This window comes from Drosophila ananassae, unplaced genomic scaffold, assembly GCF_017639315.1.
Source record: "Drosophila ananassae strain 14024-0371.13 unplaced genomic scaffold, ASM1763931v2 tig00000015, whole genome shotgun sequence".
Classification (NCBI taxonomy): Eukaryota; Metazoa; Arthropoda; class Insecta; order Diptera; family Drosophilidae; genus Drosophila; species Drosophila ananassae.
In genome coordinates this window covers 78512-106480 of record NW_025319112.1, presented here as the reverse complement: position 1 = coordinate 106480, position 27969 = coordinate 78512, and positions in this window count along the sequence as shown.

Here is a 27969-nt window from a genome sequence, read left to right as displayed (position 1 = left end):
TATTGAATTCGAAGTTTTTAATTTTTTTGTAATCTTTTTTCTAAGTTCATGAAACGAGCCATTGATTGATTCTTCGATTCTCCTAATGTTGTATCTTCTTTAAAAGGTATAGCTACAATATATTTTCCATTCGGATCTTTTTTAGTAAATTCTTTAAATTCATTTCACATATTTCTGTTTCCAAGTCATTGCTATCTTCTTCTTCTACCTCCCAATATCGGTCCAATTGTTTGAGCTCGATACTGGTTGCTACAACTGACTTACTTCCTCTGGATTTCGTGCATCCTGACACTGTCCATCCAAAGATAGTTTTTTGCCCTTTTTGGTTATCTCCGGCAGTAAATTTTGTGGATATAAATCCGCACCAGGTTACCAGGTTAATTCGACCAGGTTTATCGAAATTGGGATCCGCTAAATAGAATCCTTTTTAATCCGACTTTCTTATAAAAATTGTATTTGTGGGAAGACATTTATTTAATTTATTTAATGCATCAGCATTAATTTACTTAATGCATCATTTAATTTAAAATGCATCATGCTATGGTGTCATTTTTGACAATACGAGCATACTAGCTCGCTTGTGCATTTTGTGTTTGAACTGTGTTTTAAATATCTGTAGCACAAATTCAATTTTTTAATTATATTCGTTTCCTGTGGACTTAATGCTTTAAATTTGTAGCAAAAAATTAATTGATGACGGGCATTTTGCACATCGGGCATGTTTGGTTTGGTGTGGGTATTATAATTTTGGTCAAAAGTGTGCAACGCAGTGAAGGAGACATCTCCGACCCTATAAGGATTTATATTCTTGATCAGGATCACCTCCTGAGTCCATAGGAGCATGTCCGTCTCTCTGTTTCTACGCAAACTAGTCTCTCAGTTTTAAAGCTATCGAGTTGAAACTTTGCACACACCCTTCTTTCCTTTGCAGCCAGTATATAAGACGGAACAGCCGGGATCGGTCGACTATATCTATTATACCATAACTTTGTTGTTTTTCAAGTTAGAAGGATGGGATTTTCAATGGATGCCTCTTTGGCAAAATAATTCGATATGCCAAATTTCATAAGGATCGGCCGACTATATACGATCCGCTATATATCGAATAATATAAGATGCGTGGCGCCACCTAGCGGACTGCGACTCAACTGCAAGGGTATATCAACTTGGACTCCGCCCGAAGTTAGCTTTCCTTTCTTGTTTTAATCTATATTCGTGCTCCGACCTGCGACCCAAAATATCTGATATCAATTTTAGTGACGAAAATATGCTATATAAGTGTACAAAATTGCATATAAAAAATATTCTTGTTCGGCACGTGACATATTTTTTTTTGGTTTTTCTTGCACGTGCCGAACAAGAATATTTTTTATATGCAATTTTGTACACCTATATAGCATATTTTCGTCACTAAAATTTGGTCGATTCGATCTAAGAATCGATAGTTGGCCGATTCTTAGATTGCCCAAAACGGAAACCATAGATAGTCCCATAATTCTAGCTTCAAAAACAACAAAGTAAAGCCAATTACCCTAATAAAATTTTGCAACTCAGATAAGATTGCCCAAAATGCAATCTGTACTAAGTCCCATCCTTCTAACTTATAAAAAAAAATTTTAAAATTTATGGCATATCCGATCAATCATATAATAAACATGTATTATAAATAAATGCGCAAAGATCAGTACCACTTCAACCTCCGAAGAGACAAGTCGTATTAGAACAGCATCGATCGCGCGTTCGTAAAACCTATTGAACTTATCAGCAAAAGTTGAAAAACAAATATTAAGCACAAAACAAAACCTAAAAAACAACAACAAAAAACACACCATTTCTTACCACTCGGGCTCAAGCCCTTTACAAACAACCATGCACGAGCCACCAGACATAGCTAAATACACTACGAGATCGTATCAACTAGAAGAACCCAAATTCATTGTCATCAAAAGTAAAAATGAATCCTCATTTAAAACCGTTTCACCTTTCATCATCGAGAAATCTGTGGACTTTGCCTGCGGTGGAAGAGTTGAATCTGTCAAAAAAACCAGAGACGGCGGACTTTTGATAAAAACAAAAAACAACACACAAGCCACCAAACTTTTAAAACTTACCAAAATCGCAGATATGGAAATAACAGCTACCGAACACACGACACTCAATTTTTCGAATGGCATTATCTACTGTAATGACCTTAGATATATAGACGAAGAAACAATCCTTCGAGAGCTAAAACCACAGAAAGTAATTGAAGTAAAAAAAATAATGAAGAGACAAAACACCATCAATAACACCAACACCAACAACTACAACAACACCAACAACTACAGCAACCCCATCAACAACAACAACACCAACCACAACAACAACCCCAACAACAACGACCTAATAGAAACCGGACTCATAATAATTACATTTAAAACCCATCAACTCCCTGAAATACTGCGTGTCGGCTATGAAACGGTTCGCGTACGCAACTACATACCTCTGCGTTGCAGAAAGTGCCTCCGCTTCGGACACCCTGCACCCATATGCAAGAGCACCGAAAAATGTTTAAACTGCTCAGACGAAAAACACACCAGCGAAGGAGTACTCTGCAAAAACGAAAAAAAATGCCTAAATTGCGTAAACAATCCGGAAATAAACTCCCAACACAGCCCTTTGGACCGCAATTGCCCCACATTCCTTAAACAAAAGGAACTCACTGCCATAAAAACTACCGAAAAAGTCGACCATAGAACTGCTCTGGGTATATACTTTGAGCGACACGGATACAAAACAAGAAACTCTTATGCAAATACACTCACAAAAACCACAACCACAAATACGCTCCAAAAACCTTTAAATACACTCGCATCAACATCTTCTAATGCACAAACTACATCCATATCCTGCGACCACAACCAAACTAACACACCATCAACCTCATCTGCACCAACCAAAACTACACCGGCACCGGAAAAAATTCTCCAAAACCACGACCAGGACGACACCGAAGCCATGGAAACGGACAACACGAACCCCACCAGAATATCAACCTCATACGGATCTCAACTCACAAAGGATCTTAAACTAAAAATTTTCCCTAAAGATAAGTCTAACCCTCTTTGTACTAACTTCAAACCAACTAAATCAAAAGCCAAATCCTCCAACAAAAACAAACAAACCACTAACAGCGACAGCGAATAGGTTTAAAAGCCACAGATCTCCCATTCTTTAAGGTTTAACCTTAGAACTTCTAACTCTACCAGAATGTCACTAATTACAATTCAATGGAACATTCAAGGATACACTAATAACTATAATAATCTCCTTATCCTGATAAAAAAATTCTCTCCGCATATCATTACACTTCAAGAAACACACATACAATACACTAACAATATACCAACTCCAATAAATTACACACTATTAACAAACATAGCCACCAATAGATTTGGCGGCGTAGCGATATTAGTACACAAGTCAATTCAATATTCTATAGTAAACATTCCACACGACCTTGAAGCTTTAGCAATACACATAAAATCCAAAAATAACATGCTCATAAAGACAACATACATTGCACCAAACAGAACCTTCACAAACCAAATCCTTGAAGACACTTTGTTCAATAACCAAACACCATCACTGATACTAGGAGACTTTAACGGATGGCACCCTGCCTGGGGTTCCCAAAAAGCTAATTCCCGAGGAAAAACAATACAACAATCCATTGACAACACACAGCTAATCTTACTAAATGACAAATCCCCCACACATTTCTCAACACACAACACATACACACATATTGACCTTTCACTCTGCTCAGCAACACTTGCCCCACACGCCAAGTGGGAAATACTTAATGATCTCCACGGCAGCGACCATTTCCCGATAGTTATCTCTCTATTCCCTCCAAACACGATAAACAAATTTTCAAAACCATTTTTTATATCAAAAAAAGCCAACTGGGAGCAATACCAGACTCTCACACACATAAATAACGAAATATTCCCCACTTCATTAAACGTCAACAAAGAAGCCGCACAACTTAACAAAATTATATTACACAGCGCAAACATTTCCATCCCACAAACCTCAACAAATACAAAGCCCTACACGGTTCCTTGGTGGAACAAAAAACTAGCACAGTTAAAAAAAGAAAAAAAATTAGCTTGGAAAGCATAGAATAACAAACCTCTATAACCAAATCTTCGACAGCCACATACGTCAAGCCTACAAAATAAGCTTAGTCATACCCATACTTAAACCTAAAACTGACAAAACAAACATCTCTTCATACAGACCCATTTCCCTCAACTGCTGCCTAGCAAAAACACTTGACAAAATCATAGCGAAAAGACTATGGTGGTATGTGACCCACAACAATCTCTTAAATACTAACCAATTCGGCTTTAAAAAAGGCAAATCGACTTCGGCTCTTGACTTTTCAAGAGCCTTTGATCGAGTAGGTGTGCACACTATAATTGACCAACTCCAGGAATGGAAAACAGGCCCTAAAATAATAAATTACGTCAAGAAAATTATGCTCAAACGTAAAATAATTGTCAAAGTCGGTGCGCACATGTCAAACTCACTCCCATTATCCAACGGTATCCCACAAGGATCACCTATATCGGTAATCCTATTTCTCATCGCATACAATAAACTCTCAAAAATAATATCTTTACACAGAGAATTTAAATTTAACGCATATGCCGATGATTTTTTCCTCATTATAAATTTCAAAAACAACAAAAACCTTAATTTCAACCTAGACAACTTATTACATGACATAAAAAGCTGGTGCTCATACTCAGGGGCATCTTTATGCTTAGCTAAATGCCAACACCTCCATATTTGCCAAAAGCACAATACAACAAGTAACAGCACTTAAAATCTTAGGGATAACCATAAACAGTAAATATAAATGGGACACACACATAAAATCACTCCTTCCATCACTACACCAAAAAATGAATATCATAAAATGCCTCTCCAACCTCAAATTCAATTGCAACACACAAACACTACTCCACGTCGCGAAAGCAACAGTCAAACAGCAAAAATGGAATATGGACTGTTTCTATACGGACAGGCTCCAAAAAGCGTGCTAAACAAAATAAAAACACCATTTAACACTGCAATCCGTCTAGCACTTGGTGCCTACCGAACCACACCCATAAATAACTTGCTATATGAAGCCAACATCCTCCCATTAGAGCAAAAACGGGACCTTCAAACAGCCAAACTCATAAAAAACCTTATATTTTCCAAAGATACACCAATACACAAACTTGTCAAACAAAATAAACCAAAAAAGAACCCATCAATCATAGACCGCACAATAAACCTTTGCCAAGCACTAAACCTACCCTACGAACCAGTTAAACTACAGAAATACCAGCCACCTTGGGATCTCCCAAACCTCATAGACACAACATTTAGAGTACACAAAAAACAAACCACTCCACCAGACACATACAGGAAACTATACGAACATACCAAAGACAGCCATAAAAAACACAAATTCATATTTACGGACGGATCAAAAATGAACTCCACTGTAACATATGCTATCACAACAGAGACATATATTATTAAATATGGTATCCAACCCCCACACTCATCAGTACTATCCGCAAAAATAATAGCCATATTAGTAGCGATAGACAATGTCAAAAACACAAGGGGAAAGTTTATGATCTGCTCTGACTCTCTCTCAGCAATTGACGCCATAAAAAACACGAACAACAACAATTTTTACGCCAACAAAATCAGATCAGGGACTTCTCGATTGCAGTCGTCGCATGCAGACGTGTTTTTTATTGTGCTCCGGGAAAAAATATTCAATAAAATCATAAAAGTGCAGTGACTGCTCTAAGAAATCTACAATAACGCGAAAAGACGTTTTTTGCGATGAAATCGCTAATGTTTATATTGATTAATTAATTAATTAATTAATATAAAACACAACACTTAAAACTCAAACTAAATCAACCTCGACTGCAATGAGTTCAAACGACGTTCGCACACAACGTCAACGTGAGCTAGACGAGAGACGGCTCTCAGTACAAAGAAACAACGCGTACTTCTCTTTTAAAGCAACCGAAAACCATGCAAGCTCCGATCAAGCTCGGTCAATTACCCCCAACTTGACCGAATTCTTAAACCTAGAGAGCGAGAGAGCGCGTTCCTGCTCCCCCTCGATACCATCGATGTCTCTGCAGCCAAAGAGTGCAGTAACTAGCACCTCAATTTCTTTGACAACGTCAACAGTAACAACAACAACAACCGCAACTGTATCGACAGCGCGTTTAACGACGTCATCAGCTAGCAGCGCAAATAGTAATACGTCCGCGCTGCCCGAAAACCAAAACAAAAACAAAAACAATGACTATATTAAGCCGGCTGTGCAGACTGGCATGGATCGCTACATCCAAATCAAAAGGAAGCTGAGCCCCCTGAATTCCAAACGCAAAATAACCCGTGGCAATGCTAGCCTAGTAGCAAAAGAAACGCCCATTAACTCAAACCGATTTAAAATCTTGGCAGACGCCGATGAGGTTGAGGCGGTCGAATCCACTGAAGTTGGGAAAAGGAAGCCAAAACCTCCGCCTATCTATATACGCGAAAAAAGTTCCAATGTTCTTGTCAACAAAATTATTGAGCTTATTGGTAAGGATAACTTCCACATAATACCCCTTGTAAAGGGCAACATTCAAGAAACAAAAGTTCAAATGAAGTCTGAAGATAACTATAGAGTATTATCAAAATATCTTACCGAGAATAAAAAGAACTTTTACACGTACCAGCTAAAAAGCAGCAAGGGCCAGCAAGTCGTACTTAAGGGCATAGAGCCCGAAGTAACGCCTGCAGAGATAAAAAAGGCGCTACAGGAGAAGGGTTTTAGCGCCAAGACAGTCTTTAATATCCTTAACAGGGATAGAAAACCGCAGCCACTCTTTAAGGTTGAGCTTGAACCAGAAACCAAGCTCCTGAAGAAATACGAAGTGCACCCAATATACAATCTTCAGTACCTGCTGCACCGCAGAATTACAGTTGAGGAACCGCACAAACGCAATGGCCCGGTACAATGTGCGAACTGCCAGGAATATGGCCATACAAGGTCATACTGTAAACTGCGCCCGGTGTGTGTAGTTTGCGGAGAGCTTCATGACTCCGCACACTGCCCAGCGAGCAAAGATGACAGCAACTCGAAAAAGTGCGGCAACTGCGGTGGCAATCACACTGCTAATTATAGAGGATGCCCAGTCTATAAGGAGCTGAAAAGTCGCATCCACCAGAAAGGAATAGCTGCCCGCACCCAAAATGGACAGTTCACGGCGTCCAGATCAAACCCTGAAGTCTTCTTCTCGACTGCAGCCAGATCCTCACTAGGACCCATTAACGTTGACAAAAATGTGACATACGCAAGCGCCTTAAAATCAGGACCGGCGACACCTGCCTCAAGAAGCTCATTTCTGCAATCAGCATATCAAGAACCGAACACGGCTCAGCAACATCAACCAACAGAGCAGCCAAAAAGCAACTTTGAAGCTATGATATGCAGCCTACAACAAAGCCTGACGGAATTTATGTCGTTTATGCGCACAACTATGCAAGATTTAATGCGAAACCAAAATCTATTGATTCAAATGCTGGTTTCACAACAATCCAAATAATGGCTTTCCTACGGATATCTACGTGAAACGCTAACGGCGTTTCGCAACATAAACTTGAGTTAGCTCAATTCCTACTCGACAATCACATCGATGTAATGCTGCTTTCGGAAACACACCTCACAAACAAATACAATTTTCAACTACGAGGATATTCATTCTACGGAACAAATCATCCAGATGGTAAAGCACATGGTGGGACTGGAATTCTAATCAGAAGCCGCATAAAGCACCATTATCAAAACAAATTTGCTAAAAACTACCTACAGGCCACATCTATAAATATACAACTAAATACTGGCAACCAACTTACACTAGCCGCCGTATACTGCCCCCCTCGCTTCAATACAGCTGAAGATGAGTTTATGCAGTTTTTCAACACACTTGGAGACCACTTCATAGCAGCAGGAGACTACAATGCCAAGCACACACACTGGGGATCCCGTCTCGTGACTCCAAAAGGGAAGCAGCTCTATAATGCAATTATCAAAGCCAAGAACAAGCTCGACTATGTTTCTTCTGGCACACCAACATACTGGCCGGCAGACCCAAGGAAACTACCAGATTTAATAGACTTTGCGATTACCAAAAACATCCCTAAAAATCTGATAAGCGCCAATTGCCTATCGGATCTTTCATCTGATCACTCGCCTGTCCTGTTTATTCTACTGCGACATCCAGGAACATTGGAACAACCATTAAAATTGACCTCACAGAAAACCAATTGGGTTAAGTACAGAAAATATATCAGCTCACACATTGAGCTAAGTCCTCATCTCCACGATGAAGCCAACGTAGACAGCTTTGTTAATTCACTTGAGTCTGTACTCGTCTCTGCAGCTCGAGCCTCAACATCGCAAACTATAAATACACAAAGCAATAAAAAGACAAATCTACAAATCGAACAGCTCGTCCTCGAAAAGCGGCGTTCACGTCGCGAGTGGCAATTCCACAGATCGCCATCTACTAAGCAAAGCTTTAGACATGCCTCACGTCAACTTACTAAAGCCCTACAGCAAGAAGAAGCTTATGTCCACCGCCGCTATATAGAGCAATTGTCAACTTCTAGTACAAAACACTCACTATGGAGAGCTCACCCAACTCTAAGCTCACCGAAAGAAACAGTGATGCCTATTAGAAATCCCACAGGCGGCTGGGCGCGCAGCGATGCAGACAGAGCCAGCACGTTTGCCAATCACCTCAAAAATATCTTCCAACCAAATCCGGCCACTAGTGCCTTTACTCTGCCGACTTTACCATATGAGCCTCAGCTTCAACATGAACCAATCGAGTTTCGCCCAAACGAAATCGCTAATATCATCAAAAACCAACTAAATCCGAAAAAATCACCAAGCTGCGACCTCATAACTCCCAAAATGATCATTGAGCTTCCATATTGCGCCGTCTGCATTATCACCCAGCTCTTCAATGCCATCGCAAAACTTGGCCACTTTCCAGCGAGATGGAAAAAGTCAATTATAATAATGATAGCAAAGCCGGGAAAAGACCACACAATTCCCACGTCGTATAGACCTATAAGCCTACTTTCATGCTTATCTAAACTCTTTGAGAAATGCATTCTGACTCGAATAAACACATACCTAAGGATCCAGGAAGGAATCCCGTCACATCAGTTTGGGTTTCGTGAAAAGCACGGTACAATTGAGCAGGTCAACCGGATAACAGCAGAAATTCGGAATGCATTCGAAAAACGCGAGTACTGTACCGCAATATTTCTAGATGTCTCTCAAGCATTTGATAGAGTCTGGCTAGAAGGTCTAATGTACAAAATCAAGACAATGCTCCCTTGTAATACCCACAAGCTTTTAGAGTCTTACCTCTACGACAGAAAATTTGCTGTGAGGTGCAACACTGATATATCTGACGAATTCACTGTTGGAGCTGGAGTTCCTCAAGGAAGCGTACTCGGACCAACATTATATGTTCTCTACACAGCAGACATCCCGACAAGCACACGATTAACAACATCTACGTTTGCTGATGATACAGCTATTCTTAGCCGCTCAAAATGCCCGATGCAAGCAACTGCGCAGCTAGCTCTTCATCTGGTGGATGTTGAAAAATGGCTATCAGACTGGCGAATTAAAGTAAACGAACAAAAATGCAAGCACGTTACGTTCACCTTGAATAGGCAAAATTGCCCGCCCCTTACGCTAAACAACACCCTACTCCCGCAAGCAAACGAGGTAACATATCTAGGAGTACACCTCGATAGAAGACTCACATGGCGTCGGCACATAGAAGCTAAAAGAACCCACCTAAAGCTAAAAGCCAGCAGCCTTCATTGGCTTATCAACGCTCAGTCTCCCCTTTGCCTTGAATATAAAGTCCTGCTGTATAACTCGGTACTTAAACCTATATGGATGTACGGCTCCCAGTTATGGGGGAATGCCAGCAATAGCAATATTGACATAGTCCAGCGAGCTCAGTCGAAGATCTTGAGAACAATCACCGGGGCACCTTGGTACGTTCGCAACGAAAACATACATCGCGACTTAAACATTCTTCCAGTCAAAGAAGTGATCGCAGAACAGAAGGAAAAGTACTTTAGCAAGCTATTGTCGCACCCTAACCACCTGGCGAGAGGTCTAACAAGGTTGAGTAACCAATCACGACTTCGTCGGAATGACCTACCCACCCAGCGACCGTCTTGAGGAACGTGCAACCAGAATGCAGTCTTAGTTTACTGTTAGTTAAATGTTAATGTTAAGATTTGAAAACTTATTGTTAGTCTCAAAATTAAGAGAAGATCCAATAAATAAAAGCAAAGTTTAAAAAAAAAAAAAAAAAAAAAAATCAGATCACTCCTTACAAAGCTAGCCCCAAAAATTAAACTATTGTGGATCCCTGGTCATGTAGGCATAGCAGGCAACGAACTAGCCGACCAAACAGCAAAATCGACATGCAATATGCCCCTGATTTACACCCCAAACATTAATTTAACAGACATAAACAGACATTTAAAACTAGAATTCACAACAAGAAATAAACTAAACATAGAACAATGCAATCAATGGTACAAAAACATTAACAAAGACAATTCAAACATCGACAGTTATTGCAGATCCTTCCATCCCAAATCAAGCAGATTAGATCAAATTAAAATAACACGCCTCAGACTAGGACACACTAAACTCACACACGAGCACTACTTTAACCAAAACCAAACCTCACCTTGCCCCTTCTGCCAAGGCGACAATTCCATACTACACTTATTTAATTCATGCCCATCACTCCTCCCTATAAAACTATCCATCTTTAAAAATACAAACCCATTAAATCTCCTTAACGAACTCAACCCTGACAATTTAGAAAAAATCTTAATATTTTTAAAAATTTCAAACCTATACCACAAAATTTAAAAACACTTAAAATGTACATAAATAAAATCTACCAACTAAGTAGCCTAAAAACAACAAACAATATGTAGCCATACTAATAGACTTAAATATCATTAACCTTAAAAGCTGAAGGCCTTGCCGCCAGCGCTTTACCAACTAAGTTAGTCTAGTTTTGTCTTTAATAATAAATAAATAAATAAATATACGATCCGTTATATATCTAATAATATAAGATGCGTGGCGCCACCTAGCGGACTGCAACTCAACTGCAAGGGTATATAAACTTCGGTTCCGCCCGAAGTTATCTTTCCTTTCTTGTTTTGTATTATTTTTGTTGGTAACTCATTTTCAACTGATGTCAATGAACTAGTCGTTGATCTAAAAATTCTATGACATCTTTTAAATTCTGGATATCATTTGACTTTTTTACTTGGCCCTCATATTGCTGTAGAGCCTCAATATTAAATTCCTTTATAATAATATGCGCAAAAATGCAATCTGATTCTTCGGTCAGATGTCCTTTGAGACGCATCATATAAATTAATTAATTTATAGAATTCCTATAAGAGTCCAAATTTATTTTTGGAAGATCAATAAAGCGATTCAGTTGGTCTGAAAATATTTTTCTATTATTCTCATACCTCTTTATGAGCAACCCCCAGGCTGAATCTTCATTATTGCCTGAGTCAAGCAATAAATGGGAAACAACATTTTGTGCTTCCCCTTTATTTATTTCTAAGGCAGCATAGCTTCAAGGATGGATTTAAATCCATTCTTGAATAACTCATAAAAATGGTCTCAACTTCAATTTTTGGTATGGTATGTAGTTCGTCCATTTTAGGGCTACTACCTTTTCTAATTGACTTACCTCGATTTTATTATTCATTAGCTCAATGTGCTTTCCTTTCCTGAATTTCTATCTAAGTTTTCTAGAGGTAACCCTCGAGATTCTTTATAGCACCTATAACGGACGTACGGTTTTGTCAAACTATTTGATACAGTAAACCATCCCTAACACTGCACGAATGGTCTCTGCCGCACCTCCTCTTAGAGGTGGAGAACTATCGATAGCGCCATTGATAGCCGGCGATTTTTTTTCTCAAACCCTCGATAGTGTCGATAGTGCCATCGATAGTCACCGATACTATCGTCCAACATTAAAATTTTTTTTTTAAGTTTTCAAGAAAATTGTTTTATTTTAACCAAAAGTTTTGATTGAAAAGTATGTTAATATTTTCCTCTTTGAGCCGGGTGCGTCTCTCAGAAACAATTTGCCCTGCCTGGCTGAACGCTTTTTCCGATTCTACGGATGTAGCAGGAATGCGAAAAAATTGATGCAGGGAAAATCAGTTTGATTCACCTGAAATAAAAGTAATATATGTAAATATTGATTGCTTATAATTTGTTTTCGAATTGTACCTTAATCCATAACAGTGGGTCTACATCTTGACTGGCAATTGCCATCTCCAGATATTGCTTTTTAATAAGGATAAATTCCACTCGTGCGTTTCCGACTTTGCTATTTGATCGCTCTCCCAAAAAAGTAGGCGTTGCGGACCTCCGACGTGTACCTTAAATTCACCACTTTATCCATCAAAATGCTTACGTAGAATACATTAAACATACCTTTTTTTAAAAAGCAATCCATATTTATTAGTTCCTTTTTAATTCCCGTCAATTTAACACAAAATTGTTCAATTTTTACACAAGCGAATGTTGAAATTATTTTAGCTATGTGAGACGCCAGCTTTCGAAGGCAGCATCGACAGTGATTGGGTCACTACTTGGTGGAAGAGCAGCAACGGATCCCGGCTCAACCACCCTTAGCTGTAGGATCTCGTTATGTGATCCTGGAAGATTAACCATCGGTTGCTGAAACGGTTGCGCAAAAGGTCAAGGGCAACATCATAGTTAGCGCCGGTATAACCTAACGTAACCTAAATCAAATAAGAAAGGAAAGCTAACTTCGGGCGGAGCCGAAGTTGATATACCCTTGCAGTTCAGTCGCAGTCCGCTAGGTGGCGCCACCCATCTTATTTTATTAGATATATAGCGGATCGTTTATAGTCGGCCGATCTTTATGAAAATTGGCAGATCAGATTGTTTTCCCCAAAATAGAATCTGTACCAAATCCCATCTTTCTAACTTAAAAAACACCAAAGTTATGCCAATTCCGATCGTTCTATGACAGCTATAGGATATAGTCGGCCGATCCTTATGAAATTTTGTACATAAGATATTTTGGTCAAATATAACATGTGTGGAAAGTCCCAACCCTCTAAATTAGGTTAGCTTAGGGCGGTGATGCAAGGGGGACATAGAATACCCCCTCGCTTCCACTTGAGCCGCTAGGGCTCCTTGTGCTGCCGCTGGAGCAAGGGTTTCACCGAGATGCTACCCTCGCCGGGATAATAATAAGTCTCGCCGATCTTTTCTGAGAGCGTGATCAGACGTGATCTTCTACAGGTCTGGAGATTACTCCATTTCTTATTGGCTGCCAGGTCGAAAAACTCCCTGCACTTTAGCCTGCAAGTAGCCAAGGGTATGCCTACAAGTTCTTTCTCCGGTAGGAGAGGGTTGGTAGTCCCTGCCCTAGCTAGTTCATCTGCAGCACAGTTTCCCTCGTGGTCCCTGTGACCGGGAACCCAGATGAGGTAGATGTCATGCTGTTCAGCCATCTCGTTGAGAGATCTGCGACAGTCATTGACTGTCCTGGAGTTGGATGAGAATCCGTCAAGTGCCTTGAGCGCTGCTTGACTATCTGAGAAGATACATATTGTACCCCGATTGCCCCTTAGAGCTGGGGATTCCAGTGCTCCCTTAATGGCTACTACTTCAGCCTGGAAAACACTGCAGTGGTCGGGGAGTCTGAAGGACTCCTTTAGGCTCAGATGCTCGCAAAAGTAACCGCCTCCCACCTGGCCGTTAAGTTTTGATCCATCTGTATAGACATGAATGGAGCCCTCCGGTCCCGGTATCCGGGCATCCCATTCCTCCCTCAAGGGGATTAAGACTTTGTAGTTAGTGGTGGGTTGGTCGACGGGCACACAGTAATCCGTACCCCCCTCAGGCATGAAATGGTCCAGTCTGGTATGACCGAAACTATTTTTGCTCCATAGATTTGCCTCCCGCAGTCTTATTGCAGCCAAAGTGGCTGTCTTAACCCCCATCAGTTCCACTGGTAGTAGGTCAAGTATAGTGTCTAGGGCATCACTAGGCGTAGTGCGTAGACTGCCTGTTATACAGACTTCCGCCATGCGCTGCGTCTTCCTGAACTTGTCCCTGCATGTGGAGTTGTCCAGGGCGGGCCACCAGACAATAACACCATAGAATAGAATTGGTCTGATGATCGTTGTGTATAACCATCTGACCATCTTCGGGGACATTCCCCATTTCAGGCCTACCGCCTTGCGGCAGGTATAGAGTGCTATTGCCGCTTTCTTAGTCCTATCAGCGGTGTTCAGCTTCCAGTCCAGTTTCCTGTCTAGTGTGATACCTAGGTACTTCGCACTATCACTAAGAACTAGTGTTTCTCCTAGGAGCTTCGGAAGTCTTAGGTTAGGTATTTTGTACTTCCTGGTGAACAGCACGAGCTCTGTCTTGGTCGGATTGACTCCCAGCCCGTTCTTTTGCACCCAGGCCGACAGAACTTCGAGCTTCCCTGTCATTAGGTCGCATAGCGTCTGTGGGAATTTCCCCACGAAGGCAATAGCAACATCGTCCGCGTACGCAATGATCTTACATCCGCCACCCTCTAAGGATCGCAGTAGGCTGATAACCGGCACGTTCCAGAGTAGTGGTGAGAGTACACCTCCTTGTGGGGTGCCCCTCTTGACGTATCTTCGAATAGTCGAACCTCCAAGAGTAGCCTCGACACTCCTGTTAACCAGGATCTGCCGTATTAGGTGAGTTGATCGATTGTCTATTCCAAGTCCCGTCAGTGCGTCGATTATTGAGCACGGTAAGATGTTGTTGAAGGCGCCTTCTATGTCTAGAAAAGCCACAAGAGCATATTCCTTGTAGTTAATCGCTCGTTCGCCGATCATAGTGATATCGTGCAGGGCTGTTTCTGTTGATCGGCCCCTTTTGTAAGCATGCTGAGAGCATGAGATGTCATTTGGGTTAATGTTAAGTTGAAGATGGAGACTTAAGAGTCTTTCCATAGTCTTAAGGAGAAAGGAAGACAGACTTATAGGTCTGAAGTCCTTGGGGGTGCAGTGGGATGGTTTCCCCGCCTTGGGTATGAATACAACCTTCGTGCACAGCCATGCCTTTGGTATCATACCAGTAGTGAAGACTGTGCTGAAGATTTTCTTAATCCATTTCCTTAGGTTAATACCGGCTCTGGATAACTGAGCTGGTAGAATACCGTCCGGTCCCGGAGATTTGAAGGGTTTAAAACTGTCTATTGCCCATTTAAGATTTCTGTTACTAAGTAGGTAGTTGAGCGAGCCCTGGTGACCCTGGCTACGCATCACCTGGGTTGTTCCTTCCGATGAGCAACCCGGGAAGTGTGCGTTGATAAGGGTCTCCAGGGTTTCCAGGCTTGAGGTTGTCCAGCACCCCTCCGTGTTCTTAATGTAACCTGCGATGGGGGCTGTAGTAGAGAGAATCTTTCTTAGGCGGGCGGCCTCTGATGTCTCCTGAATGTTGGTGCAGAAATTGGCCCAGGCAACCCTCTTTGCCTTGCGCAATTCTTTATTATATTGCCTAAGTTCAGCTTTATAGGTTTCCCACGCCTCGTCTGTGTTGGTACGGTGCGCGTGTTTGAAGGCCCTACGTGCATTTTTTTTGTAGGCGGCTAAAGACGAGGTCCACCACGGAGGCTTCTTCGATCTGTTGCTACCTATTCTTTTCTTGGGGCAGGCCTTGTGGTAAGCTTTTGCACTAGTCGCAATAAGCTTATCTACCACGGCGTTGAGCCCCTCATAGGTCTCGATGGTCTCTGAAGGCGGTTCGCCTAAGGATCTATCTAGTATATTTTTATAGAGCTCCCAGTTTGCCTTTCTAGGATTTCGTACTGCTTGCTTGGTGAAGTTTTCAAAATTTACTACTATCTCAATATAGCGATGGTCTGAAAATGAGTGTTTGTCAAGGACTCTCCAGCTGGTGATTGCATCAGCCAGGGAGTGCGAGAATAATGTGACATCAAGAACCTCCCTTCTGTTCTTGACGACGAAGGAGGGTTCTGAACCTCTGTTACCCATTAGAAGCTTAGAGCTGAGGATAAAATCGAAGATTGACTCACCCCTCTCGTTTGTGTCAGTGCTTCCCCACTGATTGTGATGAGCGTTGTCATCGCATCCTATTATTAGGTCGATTAGGCCTTCCTTTCGCTGTCTTCCACAAGCCGCCTGAGTAGCGAATGGGGTGGAGGTCCTAGGTGGTCATGACCCATATGTGCCGAGCATATTCTTAGATGGCCGTCTGGGCCCTCTATCGATGCGGCTACGTGATCTTCATTGCTGAAATTTGGTGGCAAGAAGGTATTAAGGCTTTTCTTTGCGAGTATGCATGCTCGCTTTTTACCTGTTACATCGGCTGTGTACAGCCTGAAGTTCGACGCCCCCAGACCGAGAATCCTGTCTCCGTGGATCCAGGGTTCTTGGATGAGGGCCACGTCAGCTCCACTCTCTGAAAGATGGAGCAGGAGGGCGGCGGAAGCCACCTTACTGTGATGGAGGTTTATCTGCAGGAATGTCAGGGACATCCTTTAGATTCTCCACCACAGTAACCTCCGCCTCGGTGTCGGAGCCCAGCAATGAGTCCTCCTCCATGCCGACGCCACCAAGAGCCCTCGCCAGATCACTCTCCTCTGAGGTGTACCCTTCCAGAATGTCCTCCTCCACATCTGACATTCCTTCTGGGCGGACCTCTTCGGTCGGTTCCCCCGAGTCTAGCTCTTGTGCGTCCATCTCCAAGTCGATGCCTCCAGGCTTACTCTTCGCATCCGACTTGTAGATCCTCACCGCAACGTGCTCGAACCCGTATTTGATATGGCTACCGGCACCCTCCAGGATCTTCGCAGTCTACTCATTTAGAGTGAGGACAACCTGCCTTCTCAGTCCCACTGCTTACTCCACCTTGACGACTCTCCAGTCCGCCGTAGGGAGTGTGGGATTGCACATTTGGAGCATGGCCAGAATGGTGGCAGGGTCCGCCGGCTTCTCTGTCAGCCATACGCGGGCCCTCGGTTTGCTGGGGATCTTGTCCCAGTCCACCGCCTCCAGTCTGGCTCCTGGGTAAACCTCCCCAAGCGACGCAATCATTCGCTTGTAGAGGCTTACAGACCTGGCATCTTGGCACGCTATCACCTCGATGCTACCCTGGTACCACCCTGCGTCTTCGCAGTCCGGTGGAGGTCCTCTGCTCTTGAGCATCTCCTCCATGAAGCGCCCATGCAGCTCATTCACTACCTTACGCCAGAGCTCCTTGGGGATCAGGCCATCTTTGGAGCCATTATCAACGACCCCAATGATGGTCCTGCCCTTGGTAACTTCGGCGAAGGATCTGTTACTTTGCTGTGGCTGCATCTTCTTCTTCTTAGCTAGGGGCGCTCCCTCTGCCTTTTCGCACTCTGTGCACTCTCCTTGGCAGAGTCGCCTACTCCTGTCGGCTTCTTTGGGTCCATTCTGGCCCCCGCTCTTGCTGGCTGACAGGCAGGATTTCCCTCGCCCACTTTATTATTTCAGCCTGATCGGGATTGGACTCCGCCGATGGGTCTGCCCTCATCAGGATGAAGGCCGCTCTCCTCCTATCTTTATAGGAGCCCTTCCGCTGCAGGGGGCCAGAAGTCGTCGGACCGGGGCCTTCCTTAGGGGTGCCGCCGGTGCGAGAGGAGCTCGATTAAGGGATCTTACCCCCCACACCGTTCGGTGGTCCCATAGTCGGCCCCGTTTTGGGGGTCGGTGCCTTGGCATCTCCCCATACACCGGCGCCGCTCGCCTCCGGATGTTGTCCCTCAGTGGGGAGCTTCGCCATCCCAGCATCTCTTTGGCCTCTATCTGCCTTGGAGATTGACGGATCAGAGATCCCATTTTCGGACTTTCTTAGGGAGTTCCGTTCTCCACTGTTTGTTTTTGTTTTAATATTTTTGTCGTTCATTTTTGGACCCACGAGTAGGCGGGAAGGGGTTCATCCCACTTGTCATGATAAGCCTGATTAAAACTGAGGGGTCGGCCGGTCCCCCAGAGTCCGCATATTAACGTCCGTGCATCCCCCGGACATGCATCCCTCGGCATATGCTGTTCCACCTTGGATTGGGGTGATTTGAGGAAGGGAGTTTTCTTCTCCCCGCCCGACTACAATTCGCCAGCATCCTCGGCAGAGACATGACCTTACCGGGACCTGTTACCAGCCGCCCTCACGTGGAGAGTCGCACTACCATCGGTGTACACAGTTACAGCACATGAGCTCATGCGTTTCTCCCCCTGTTGTACCCGATTGGCTGACGGCCCAACTTAAAAAACACCAAAGTTATGGCATTTCCGATCAATCAGTTATATGGCAGCTATAGTATTACTTCGAAACTATTCTCGGGAAGGCTGTTAAACCATTTTCCCATTAAATTTTTTTTTGGGAAAATTTATTTTTGGCATGGCCTGTTACGTTACATAAATATCAGCTTGAACTCGTTTTTTAAAACCCCAAGTTAACACGTAAATCACATGGAAAGATTGAAAATTTTATATATTTACGTTACATGACCCACATGTTTTATTCCTGGTTTATTAATATGTATTTAAAAAGTAGATATAACTTTTTTTACGAAATTTAATTGCATATTTTTTGAATAATTTGTGCATATTTATTGCATATATTTAGCATATTTTTAATATGTATTTAAAATTCTAATATTAGAAAAATTTAACGTCTAAATACAAAATTTGGCATCAAATGGATAAAAAATAAGAAAACATGCAAATTACGAGGTCTATTTATAAATAAAAATAAAATAAACACAGGATTTTTTAAATTGAATCGATAAGCATTTCATCATCGAATCAATTTTCTAATAAAAATGTTGGAAACAGCCCCAAGCCTGGTTGTGCCATTTCCGATCGTTCAGTTATATGACAACCACTCTTTCTAACTTAAAAAACAACAAAGTTATGATTATCCCGATCTTTCTAAGAATGCTATAGGATATAGCTAGCCGATTCTTATGAAATTTTGTAGATAAGATACTTTGGCAAGTATGAACTTGATAGCTTTGAAGCTGAGAGACTAGTTTGCGTAGAAACCTGTGCGCAGTGCGCACAAAAAAAAATATGTTCGCCGCTTCAAGATAAAGAGAGGATATGTTGCTTAGGAAAATTCTCTCCAGCCATAGTCAGCCCTAACTCTTGGCTATTTTAAAAAAGAAGGCCCCACGTGGACCAACGCAAGTAAATGATCTTTAGCCACACTACTAGAAACCCACTTTCCAGGTTGCACCCCGCTAGCGAATGCGCTGCCCAATACAAATACCCCTCCCTCAAACTTCAAACTGGATATTGACCAGAAAACTCTATACTGGGCAATACACAGTTTCAAGCCCTATAAATCGGCAGGTCCCGTCGAGATACATGCACCAATCCAACAAGCAGGAAACATTGCCACACACTGGCTTCTAAATATAATTAACAGATCCCTTGCCCTAGGCAGAATTCTCCAGCAGTGGCTCGAATCGCGAATTGTCTTTATACCAAAAGCGGGAAAATTATCACATACGTCCCCAAAAAACTTCAGACCTTCCTGCTCACGACGGTAGGCCCACATCTAAGATCAACTCTTAACCCCACCCAAATCTCGGATGCACAGCATGCTTACGAAAAGGGTAAATCCACCGAGACTGTCCTCCACGCGCACATTTCCAAAATGGAGAAAGCATTTTTTCATAAGGATTACGCCCTGGTAGCATTTCTTGACATAAAAGGAGCCTCAAGTCAATAACGTTCTCCCGAACACCATAACCAGGACCCTGGGTACTCTCGGGTTGATGATCACCTGGTGGGACTCATTGACCAGCGGCTTACCTGCAGAACAGTGACGTCCTCACTAGGAACATCATGCCGCATCTGGAACATAGCTGTCAACTCGATTCTATGCAAGATGAAAGAGGGAGGCTGCAGAATAGTGGCTTACGACGTCGCAATCCTGTTCACAGGGAAATACCCATAAACGCTTTGAGATCTATGAAAAAGGAAAGAAGTCGGGCATGTCCCCTATATTGTAAGCCTGATCTATACGCCATGGTCAGACCCATATTACTGTATGGAGTGCTGGTATAGTGGCCAGCTGTTAAAATACACCCATCCCACCCAAAATACACCCTTCCAGACCCTCATTCCAGATAGAGAGAAGTTGGAGAACCAAATCCCTGGCCCTGAGAACGCACTACGCATCTAGGAGGAGAAGGGATATACTCGAAACAATTAGGCAATAAAGGCACTGTTAGGCCACCAGATAAGCCAATTAGTATATTGATAATTTGTTTAGCTGCAGGCGCATTTTTTCCTGTCTGTCTGTCTCCCAGTTTCGCATGTTGTTATTTGTTGCGCATGAGTTAACATGCTCCTCTTCACAGCCACAGGGAGAGAACGAGTTAACATGCCCCTCTCCACAGCCCCAGGGAGAGAACGCAGACCCGGCAACTGCAACAACAAAATAAATCGCAATTGTAAGAACTCTGACGAACACACACAATTCTCGTTATCTCATACATATACCCGTACATACTTTTTTATAATAAAGATCATTCTTATTTTGTACTCCAAGCAACATAGTCACTTTGTTTGCAAGCCTTCCTTCCGGCATTTTAAAAAAGCGATAATCACACACGAGATCTCCTCTACTCCCTCAATCATGAGACGGTAACTCATGCGCTTTTGTGAGCTTTTGCGCCAAAGCTCTTAGTTCTTACTTCCATATTTTGGAGTTGATATTGACGGGTCGCTACTTTGTTATATTGCGCGGAATTAACCCTTAATAAATAATAAGCCCGAATTGGAAATTGTTTCATTCGGCCACTATCAAAAAGATGATAGCACTAAAATAAAAAAAAAAAAAACCTTTACACTAAGAGGAGTCAAGAGGAAGCGCTAAAAAACTCTACACTAAGAGGAGTCAATATATATAGTGATAGCCAAGCGTGATAGCCAGCAACTCCAAAACAGTCTCAGACTGCAGGTCATCTCTCCACGAGATGGGAAACCAGTATGACATAAGTCGAATCTGGCTACCTGGTTACGAATTGGCTCGAATAGGCACCACCACACCGCTCCAGGAAGAACTAGAGGGTAACGGTGTACCTATAGCCTCTTACAAGCTTACTTAGGGAAGCCACCAAAAAAGGAATCCAGCTCAGCTGAGAATCCGTTCCCAACTGCCGGCTGGCCGCCATCTCTGGCCCAAAATCTCAAGCAAAAGAATATCACAAGTACTTAGGATGGAACGGACCCGAATCAGCACTGCTATAAGAGTCATCGCGGGGCACTGGCTACTGGAAACACATTCTAGATGAATAAATTCACCCTACAACGAGTACTGCCGCAGCTGCAGGGACAAAGAGAAGGAAGAAAGTGACAAGTATCTTCTATGCCTCAGGAGGAGACAACCAGCAGTCTAACCTAACCTAACCTAAAAAAAGAATATGCACTAATTGCCTTTTTAGACATTGTCGGGTCAAGCAGCTGCCGGAAAGTTTGGCCGGCAATAATTTAATGAATTTTTTTATCTTTTCTTTATCTTTGTCTCTATTTGCGTCGCCCCCTCTCGTGGATTCGATCGACCTGCATCTGCCGTCATGCGCTATCGTTGTCTCGCTCTCTCGCGGTGTCTCTCGGTCGCTCCGCAGCATCAAGCGTTGAGCCGCGCTCCCGCGTCTATAATTCTCATTCGGTCGTCAACCCTACTCAGTCACATATGTACATATATCATTTGTAGAAACCCCAAAACCACTAAATTGTATTATTGTCTATATATCTAACTGTGCTTGCTTTTATTAAAGCCAATATTTAGATCACAAAAAATTAAGCTCCCGAAAACGCTCGGTATCTAAACATTTGGTGACCCCGACGTGATTGTGATTAGGATATTGTGCTTCGTTGGAAATTTGAGCCGTGCGGCTTAAAATAAATAAAAGTAGAAAAATAAACAAATTAAAAAACATTATTCGGTTTGTGATTTGTGCGCGAAATATTAGCATTTGTTGACATACATACATACGCTGTTTGCAGAGTGCTACAATCGCTCATACATAGATTACCCCATTATATAGAAGTTGCACAGTGGGTCGTGAGCTGACAATAAATAAACGAACTAAAATAATATTTTTGTTGCGAAAATAAATCCGTTTTTTGATTGTGCCTCTCCTGGAAGGAAAGAATTCCTGAGCCAAAGTGCAGTTGTCCTTTTTGAGGACCTTCAAGGATTGCTGTCCTCTTTGAAAGCAGTGGAGAAATTTGAGGAGGCGATGATAAATGTGCGGCTCAGCGAGACTGCCTTAGAGACTGTTCGATCGTTGGAGCTTACGGACAAAAATTATGACGTCGCATTGGAGCTGCTAAACAAAGGGTTTAGTAATCGCAGGCTTATTTTTCAAGTTTATGTTAATGAGATAATGCATCTGAGAGCCGTAGAATCCGCATCGGCGACGAGGCTTCGCGAGCTTTCGGATAAATTTAATTCGCATATGCGAGCCCTTTCAAGCATGGGCACAACGAAGCAGATTGCTGCATCACAATCCAAGTGTTGTTGCAGAAGGTTGATGATGCCCGCAGTCTACATCATAGTCTGATACAATTTGGTGCCAATTCGCCAGCTCATGGCCAACACCCCTTTCCCGAGGATTTCACATCTAGCGACGCTGTTTCTGGTTCAGCATCCGCTCCCGTCAATTCTCTGGTCGCTAAAGATCGTTTTGGTGATGTGGTATTGCTAGCCACTGCCAATATTCTGGTTAGGAACCGCTCCGGAGTTCTACTGCCCTGCGGGGCGCTGCTCGATTCTGGCCTGCAGATGCATCAAGTCACTTCAAGGCTGGCGGACCAGCTGCAGCTGCGGAAGATAAGGTCTCCGGTGACTGTATTCGATATAGAAGGCGGAGGGTTCTCTACAGATGGGTTTTCTGTGCAAGTCAGCTTGCAATCCCAATGCTCTGACTACTCAGCGCAATTAACTGCGATCATAGCCTCCAACATTATTGACCTTCAGCCCAATTTTGCATTGGACGTCAGCTCTTGGAAAATTCCCGCCAATGTAGAGCTAGCGGATCCTCATTTTCACCAGCCTCAGCCAGTGGATTTGCTAATTAGAGTTGGATTATTTTACGAGCTGCTTTGGGCAAGTTCATCTGTCTCATGGTTTGCCTTCCATCAAAAAAACTCGGCTCGGTCGGATTGTTTGTGGAGGTGGAGGTCCTTATAATTGATTGTAATGTCCCCATGGCAGCTGAGCAGTCAGAGTTGCTCGTCCAGCCACAGACGGAGCCGGTGAAGGTGGAGTCTCATCGTAATTTTGTTTCCAAGCCAAAGAAGAAGCGCCTCCGCAAAGTGCACAGCGAGAAGGAGAAATATTACAGACACCGTCGTCACTTTGAGCAGCGCGTCTGGAGAAGCGTCTGGCCGGCATCTGCACACTGCTCGATTCTAATGTGATAGGTGATATATGGATGTGTGAAGCACATCCCAGAGTGGATGTGAAGCCGCTCTTGGACTTTGGCAGCGAAATGGCTACCGAGATGCCATCGTCCAGCTGCAGTGACAGCGAGGTTGAAGGCGACGACGACGGGGTGTGTCGGGTGGGCCTTTGATGGCTCCTTACGCAGAGAAATTTTCAGGAAGACGCAGCGTCTTCCACAGACTACTGTGGCCCCGACGATCAACCCACCATAAACTACAAAGTCGTCATGCCCTCTAGAAAGGAATAGGATGCACAAACCCAGGGCTGGTCCCTTCATATCTACAGATATGATTTAAAGCTTAACGGCCAGGTGGGTTGTTGTTTTTCTCGTGAACGTCTGAGCATTAATGAGTCATTCAGACTCCCCGACCATTGCAGTGTCTTCCAGGTTGAAGTAATAGCCATTAAAAGCAGCACTTACGGGCATCCAGTGTATCTTTTCGGATATGTCTCTTTTCGGACAGTCATGTAGCAGTGAAGGCACTTGACGCAGATCTCTTAACGAGATAGCGGAGCAGCACGACATTCACCTCATATGGGCGGATGAACTAGCAAGGACTACCAACCCTCTCCTCCCGGAGGAGGACGCTTTGAGCTCTATAGAATTTTAATTATTAAGGATATTGTGAACTCCTATGACCATATCTAAATAAATACAAAATTTTGTTCTACGCATGCTAGATATTTGATTAATATTTAGGGGTAAGGGGTATTTTTCTGCAACATTTTTTGCATCCACAGAAAGACTATCTGCAGCACTTTTCTTTTTTAACGGGTAACATACGACTGGAAAATGGGAATATCTACATATGATGAATGATATTGGATAATAAGAATTCTTTTATTTTCCTTTACTTCTATTTTGAGGTGTAGAAAGCGAAAGTTTGTTGGATGTTTTTGGTGTCGAAATATTCAACAACCGCATCATAAATAGGAATTTTCTGCACAAAGTATTTTTAAATTCCTAACTCTCTTATCTCACAACTCGGTATCAACATCAGCAAGATTTACAACATGAATCACCAGTCCCATTGCTCTCGTTCCTCCTTTGTTGTTGGATTTTTATTTCATATACGTGTGCTGCTGTCGATAAACATGTCCGTCTGACCGTCTGTCTGCCTGACTGTTTATACGCAAGCTAGTCTCGTAGTTTTAAAGCCATCGACTCGAAACTTTGCACACATTTATTTTTGCAGGCAGTATATAAGTCGGAATGGTCGGAATCGGTCGACTATAGTCTATTGCTGCAGATCGCAGAGTGCGGTCGCGGCCATTGTCCAGTTCCTAACAAAGAACATCTTATTTAAATAAAATACATTAAATTAATTTTTCCTTTTTATTTTTCCACGCCCAAAATATCTGATATCAATTTTTGATGCCGAAAAAATGCCATATATATGTAAAACATTACTCATTTAAAATCTTCTTATTCGGCACGTGGGCAATAACAATAAGTAAGGGTAAGAACTATATATATTATATATAAAAAATATTTTACACTTTTTGTCACCACAAATTGATATCAAATATTTTGGGCGTGGCATATAGGTTCGCCACCGTTATTTTACCTCGTCAAAAGGTTTTTTTTATTTGATTAGTTATTATAAAAACTGAGATCGAGAAATAAAGTAATACCAACAGGTGCTAAGAACAGATTTATTTTCATATTAAATTTCAAATGAAAGCTTTGCTGTTAAACAGTGATAGTATTTTGGACCAACACTGCGGTATATATTAATTATTATCTTTTATAGCAAAGACAGGTGTCAGCGTATTCTTATATAAAATGTGTATAATTTGATAAATGTTTCTTACTTGTATCAGCAGAAGTTAGTATAAAAATATTTTTTTAGGCTCGGAACGGACTGGCTTTTGTATGGATCGGATAATGACTATGGATCTTTATGGAAAAATGATTTAATATGTTTTAAGCAATGTCCATCATAAACAAAATATTATATCTAAATATCTGTATAAAAATGAATTTACAATAAAAAATGAATACAATAATATTACAAAAAATTTCTTTATAAAAAAAAAATGATAAAAGTATAAAATGAATATACTTATATCCAATATTAGCAAGCACAAGCAAGTTTTGTTTCCAATTCTGAAGCAACTGAAGCAGAATTGGCAGAAAATTCAACTAAAGTTATTCTTGGGCCAAGCAGCCACCAACAATATCTTGTAAAACAATCATAATATGTTTAACTGCAGTTGTTGTTACAAGCATTTATTCTTGTCAGTTTTGTCTCCCAGTTTCGCATGCGCTTTAATGTTATTTGTAGCGCATGCACTTTGGAAAGCTTTGGTAGAGCTTCTGCGCAAGCTCTTGGTTATGCGTTTGTTGTGTTTCGGCATTTTGATTGGAGCGGCTGATTATTGTGATCAGCATTAAAAGTGCCAAGAAAACGCCTGTTTTTTTGTTGCAAAGTTGCATTTTAATTGCATAATGGAGTCTGGAGCTACGACTATTGGAGCTGCTGCCACAACCCGGAAAAGGATGCTGCGGAGAAGAACAGAGGTGACCTGCCAGGAAAGGCGCTGCATCATAAGGTGAAGGCTGCAGCGCGGAATGAGGATTGCACCATTAGGACGCTGGAGTCAGTGGAGAACCGATTGCGTGAGCGGTTCACCGCGCTTCAAGAAGAGTTGGAGGAGCTTAATTTCGAGATTGGGAGTGATCTGTATTGGAGATTCTCGCAGCTGGCGACTGATGTGCAGGTGGACATTCACGTGAAGGTTGGTATATACTATAGTATAGAGTGGTGTCGCGGCCTTTGGCCAGTTTTTGGTGCCGAAAAAAATTTAATGTTCGTTTATACATATAACACTGTATACATTTACTTAAAACTAAGAAATTATAAAGATGCGAGAAGTGACAAAGACGTAACAGTAGCGGCGGATGAAGCTGTCATAGTCATTAGGCGAATATGTGTTTTTTTACTGGAGATGGCGTCCAGCCATCTCGATACTCCCGTGAGTTATCGAGTTCGATTGTGCCATCGTAAGCTGCTAAGGGTTGCCACAGTACCCCCTCCTAGAGATCCAGTTAGGAACGATGCTTTGCTGGGAATCTGACTCGTCGTCCTGATCTTGATAACTTCTCTGTTGGCTGGGCAGTTGGCGCTGTCGTTTTTTCTTGAGTCGGAGGTGTTTCGTTTTGGAAGATGTTTGCTGGTTTAAGTCGATCGATGGACATCTTGTTGTCCTTTGTGTGTCTTTTGAGCGTAAAATACTTGTCGTGCTTTGCTAACACTTCGAACTGACCCTCGTAGTTTGCTTCCAGGGGGGTTTTGACTCGATCCACTCTAACGAAGACGTAGGTAAAATAGTTTAAATCCGGGGGCACAAATTCTTGCGGTGTACGATGGTGCACTGTCTTAGTGGTTGGTAGCTGAGATATGGTTTTTTTAAGAGCCTAGGCGAACTCGGTATGTTTTTGTGTGTTCGGTGTAAAAAATGCGCCAGGGACCCGTAGTGCGGTGCTATAAATCATTTCAGCTGGGCTCAGTCCGATGTCGCTTTTAACTGTTGTACGTAGGCCTTGGAGGATTAAGTGCAGGGAACTGCTCCAGTTTATAGGATCGGCGCATTTTAAAGAAGCGTCGCTGGCGGCCTACTCTCCCAGTGGCTATTTGGTGTGTCGTTGGATCTTGGCTTTTTGACACGGGATGCAAGAGCGTACGATTTTAGCGAAATTCTTCGCCATGCGGGGCCATACGTAGTGTTTGTTGACCAATTTATTCGTCGCTTTAACTCCTGATGGATGGCTCAGCGAATGCAGGGCTTATACCACGGTTTGGTGTAGGCATCTGGGCACGAACTAGCCTGTTTGAGCCTGAAAGGGAAAATTTGGTTAGTGAGATGGTATTTTTTGGATCAGAATTGAGTAGCGATTGTAGTTCGTAGTCGTTTTCCTGTTCCAGTGCCATCTCGTCGAAGTCGATGTGTTTGATGGCTTCGATGCGTGAGAGAAGATCAGCCACGTTGTTTTCCTCTTCTGTGATGTACCGGATATCGGTACTGAATTGGCTAATGAAATCCAGTTGGCGCGCGCGTCGCGGTGATGCGTTCTCGCTGTCTTTTGCGATGGTGTGAATTTTTTGGAGAAGAAACCCAGTGGTGGCTTCTGCTCGTTGACGATATGATGTAACACGGCACTCATGGCGTCATAGTGTTAACATAGTGTTAATTGCGAGTTAGGTGCCATATAGTTTAGCGTCTGGAACATGTGTTGGTTATCAGCAGCTCGTGGGATAAACCGTCGATAGAAGTTTATC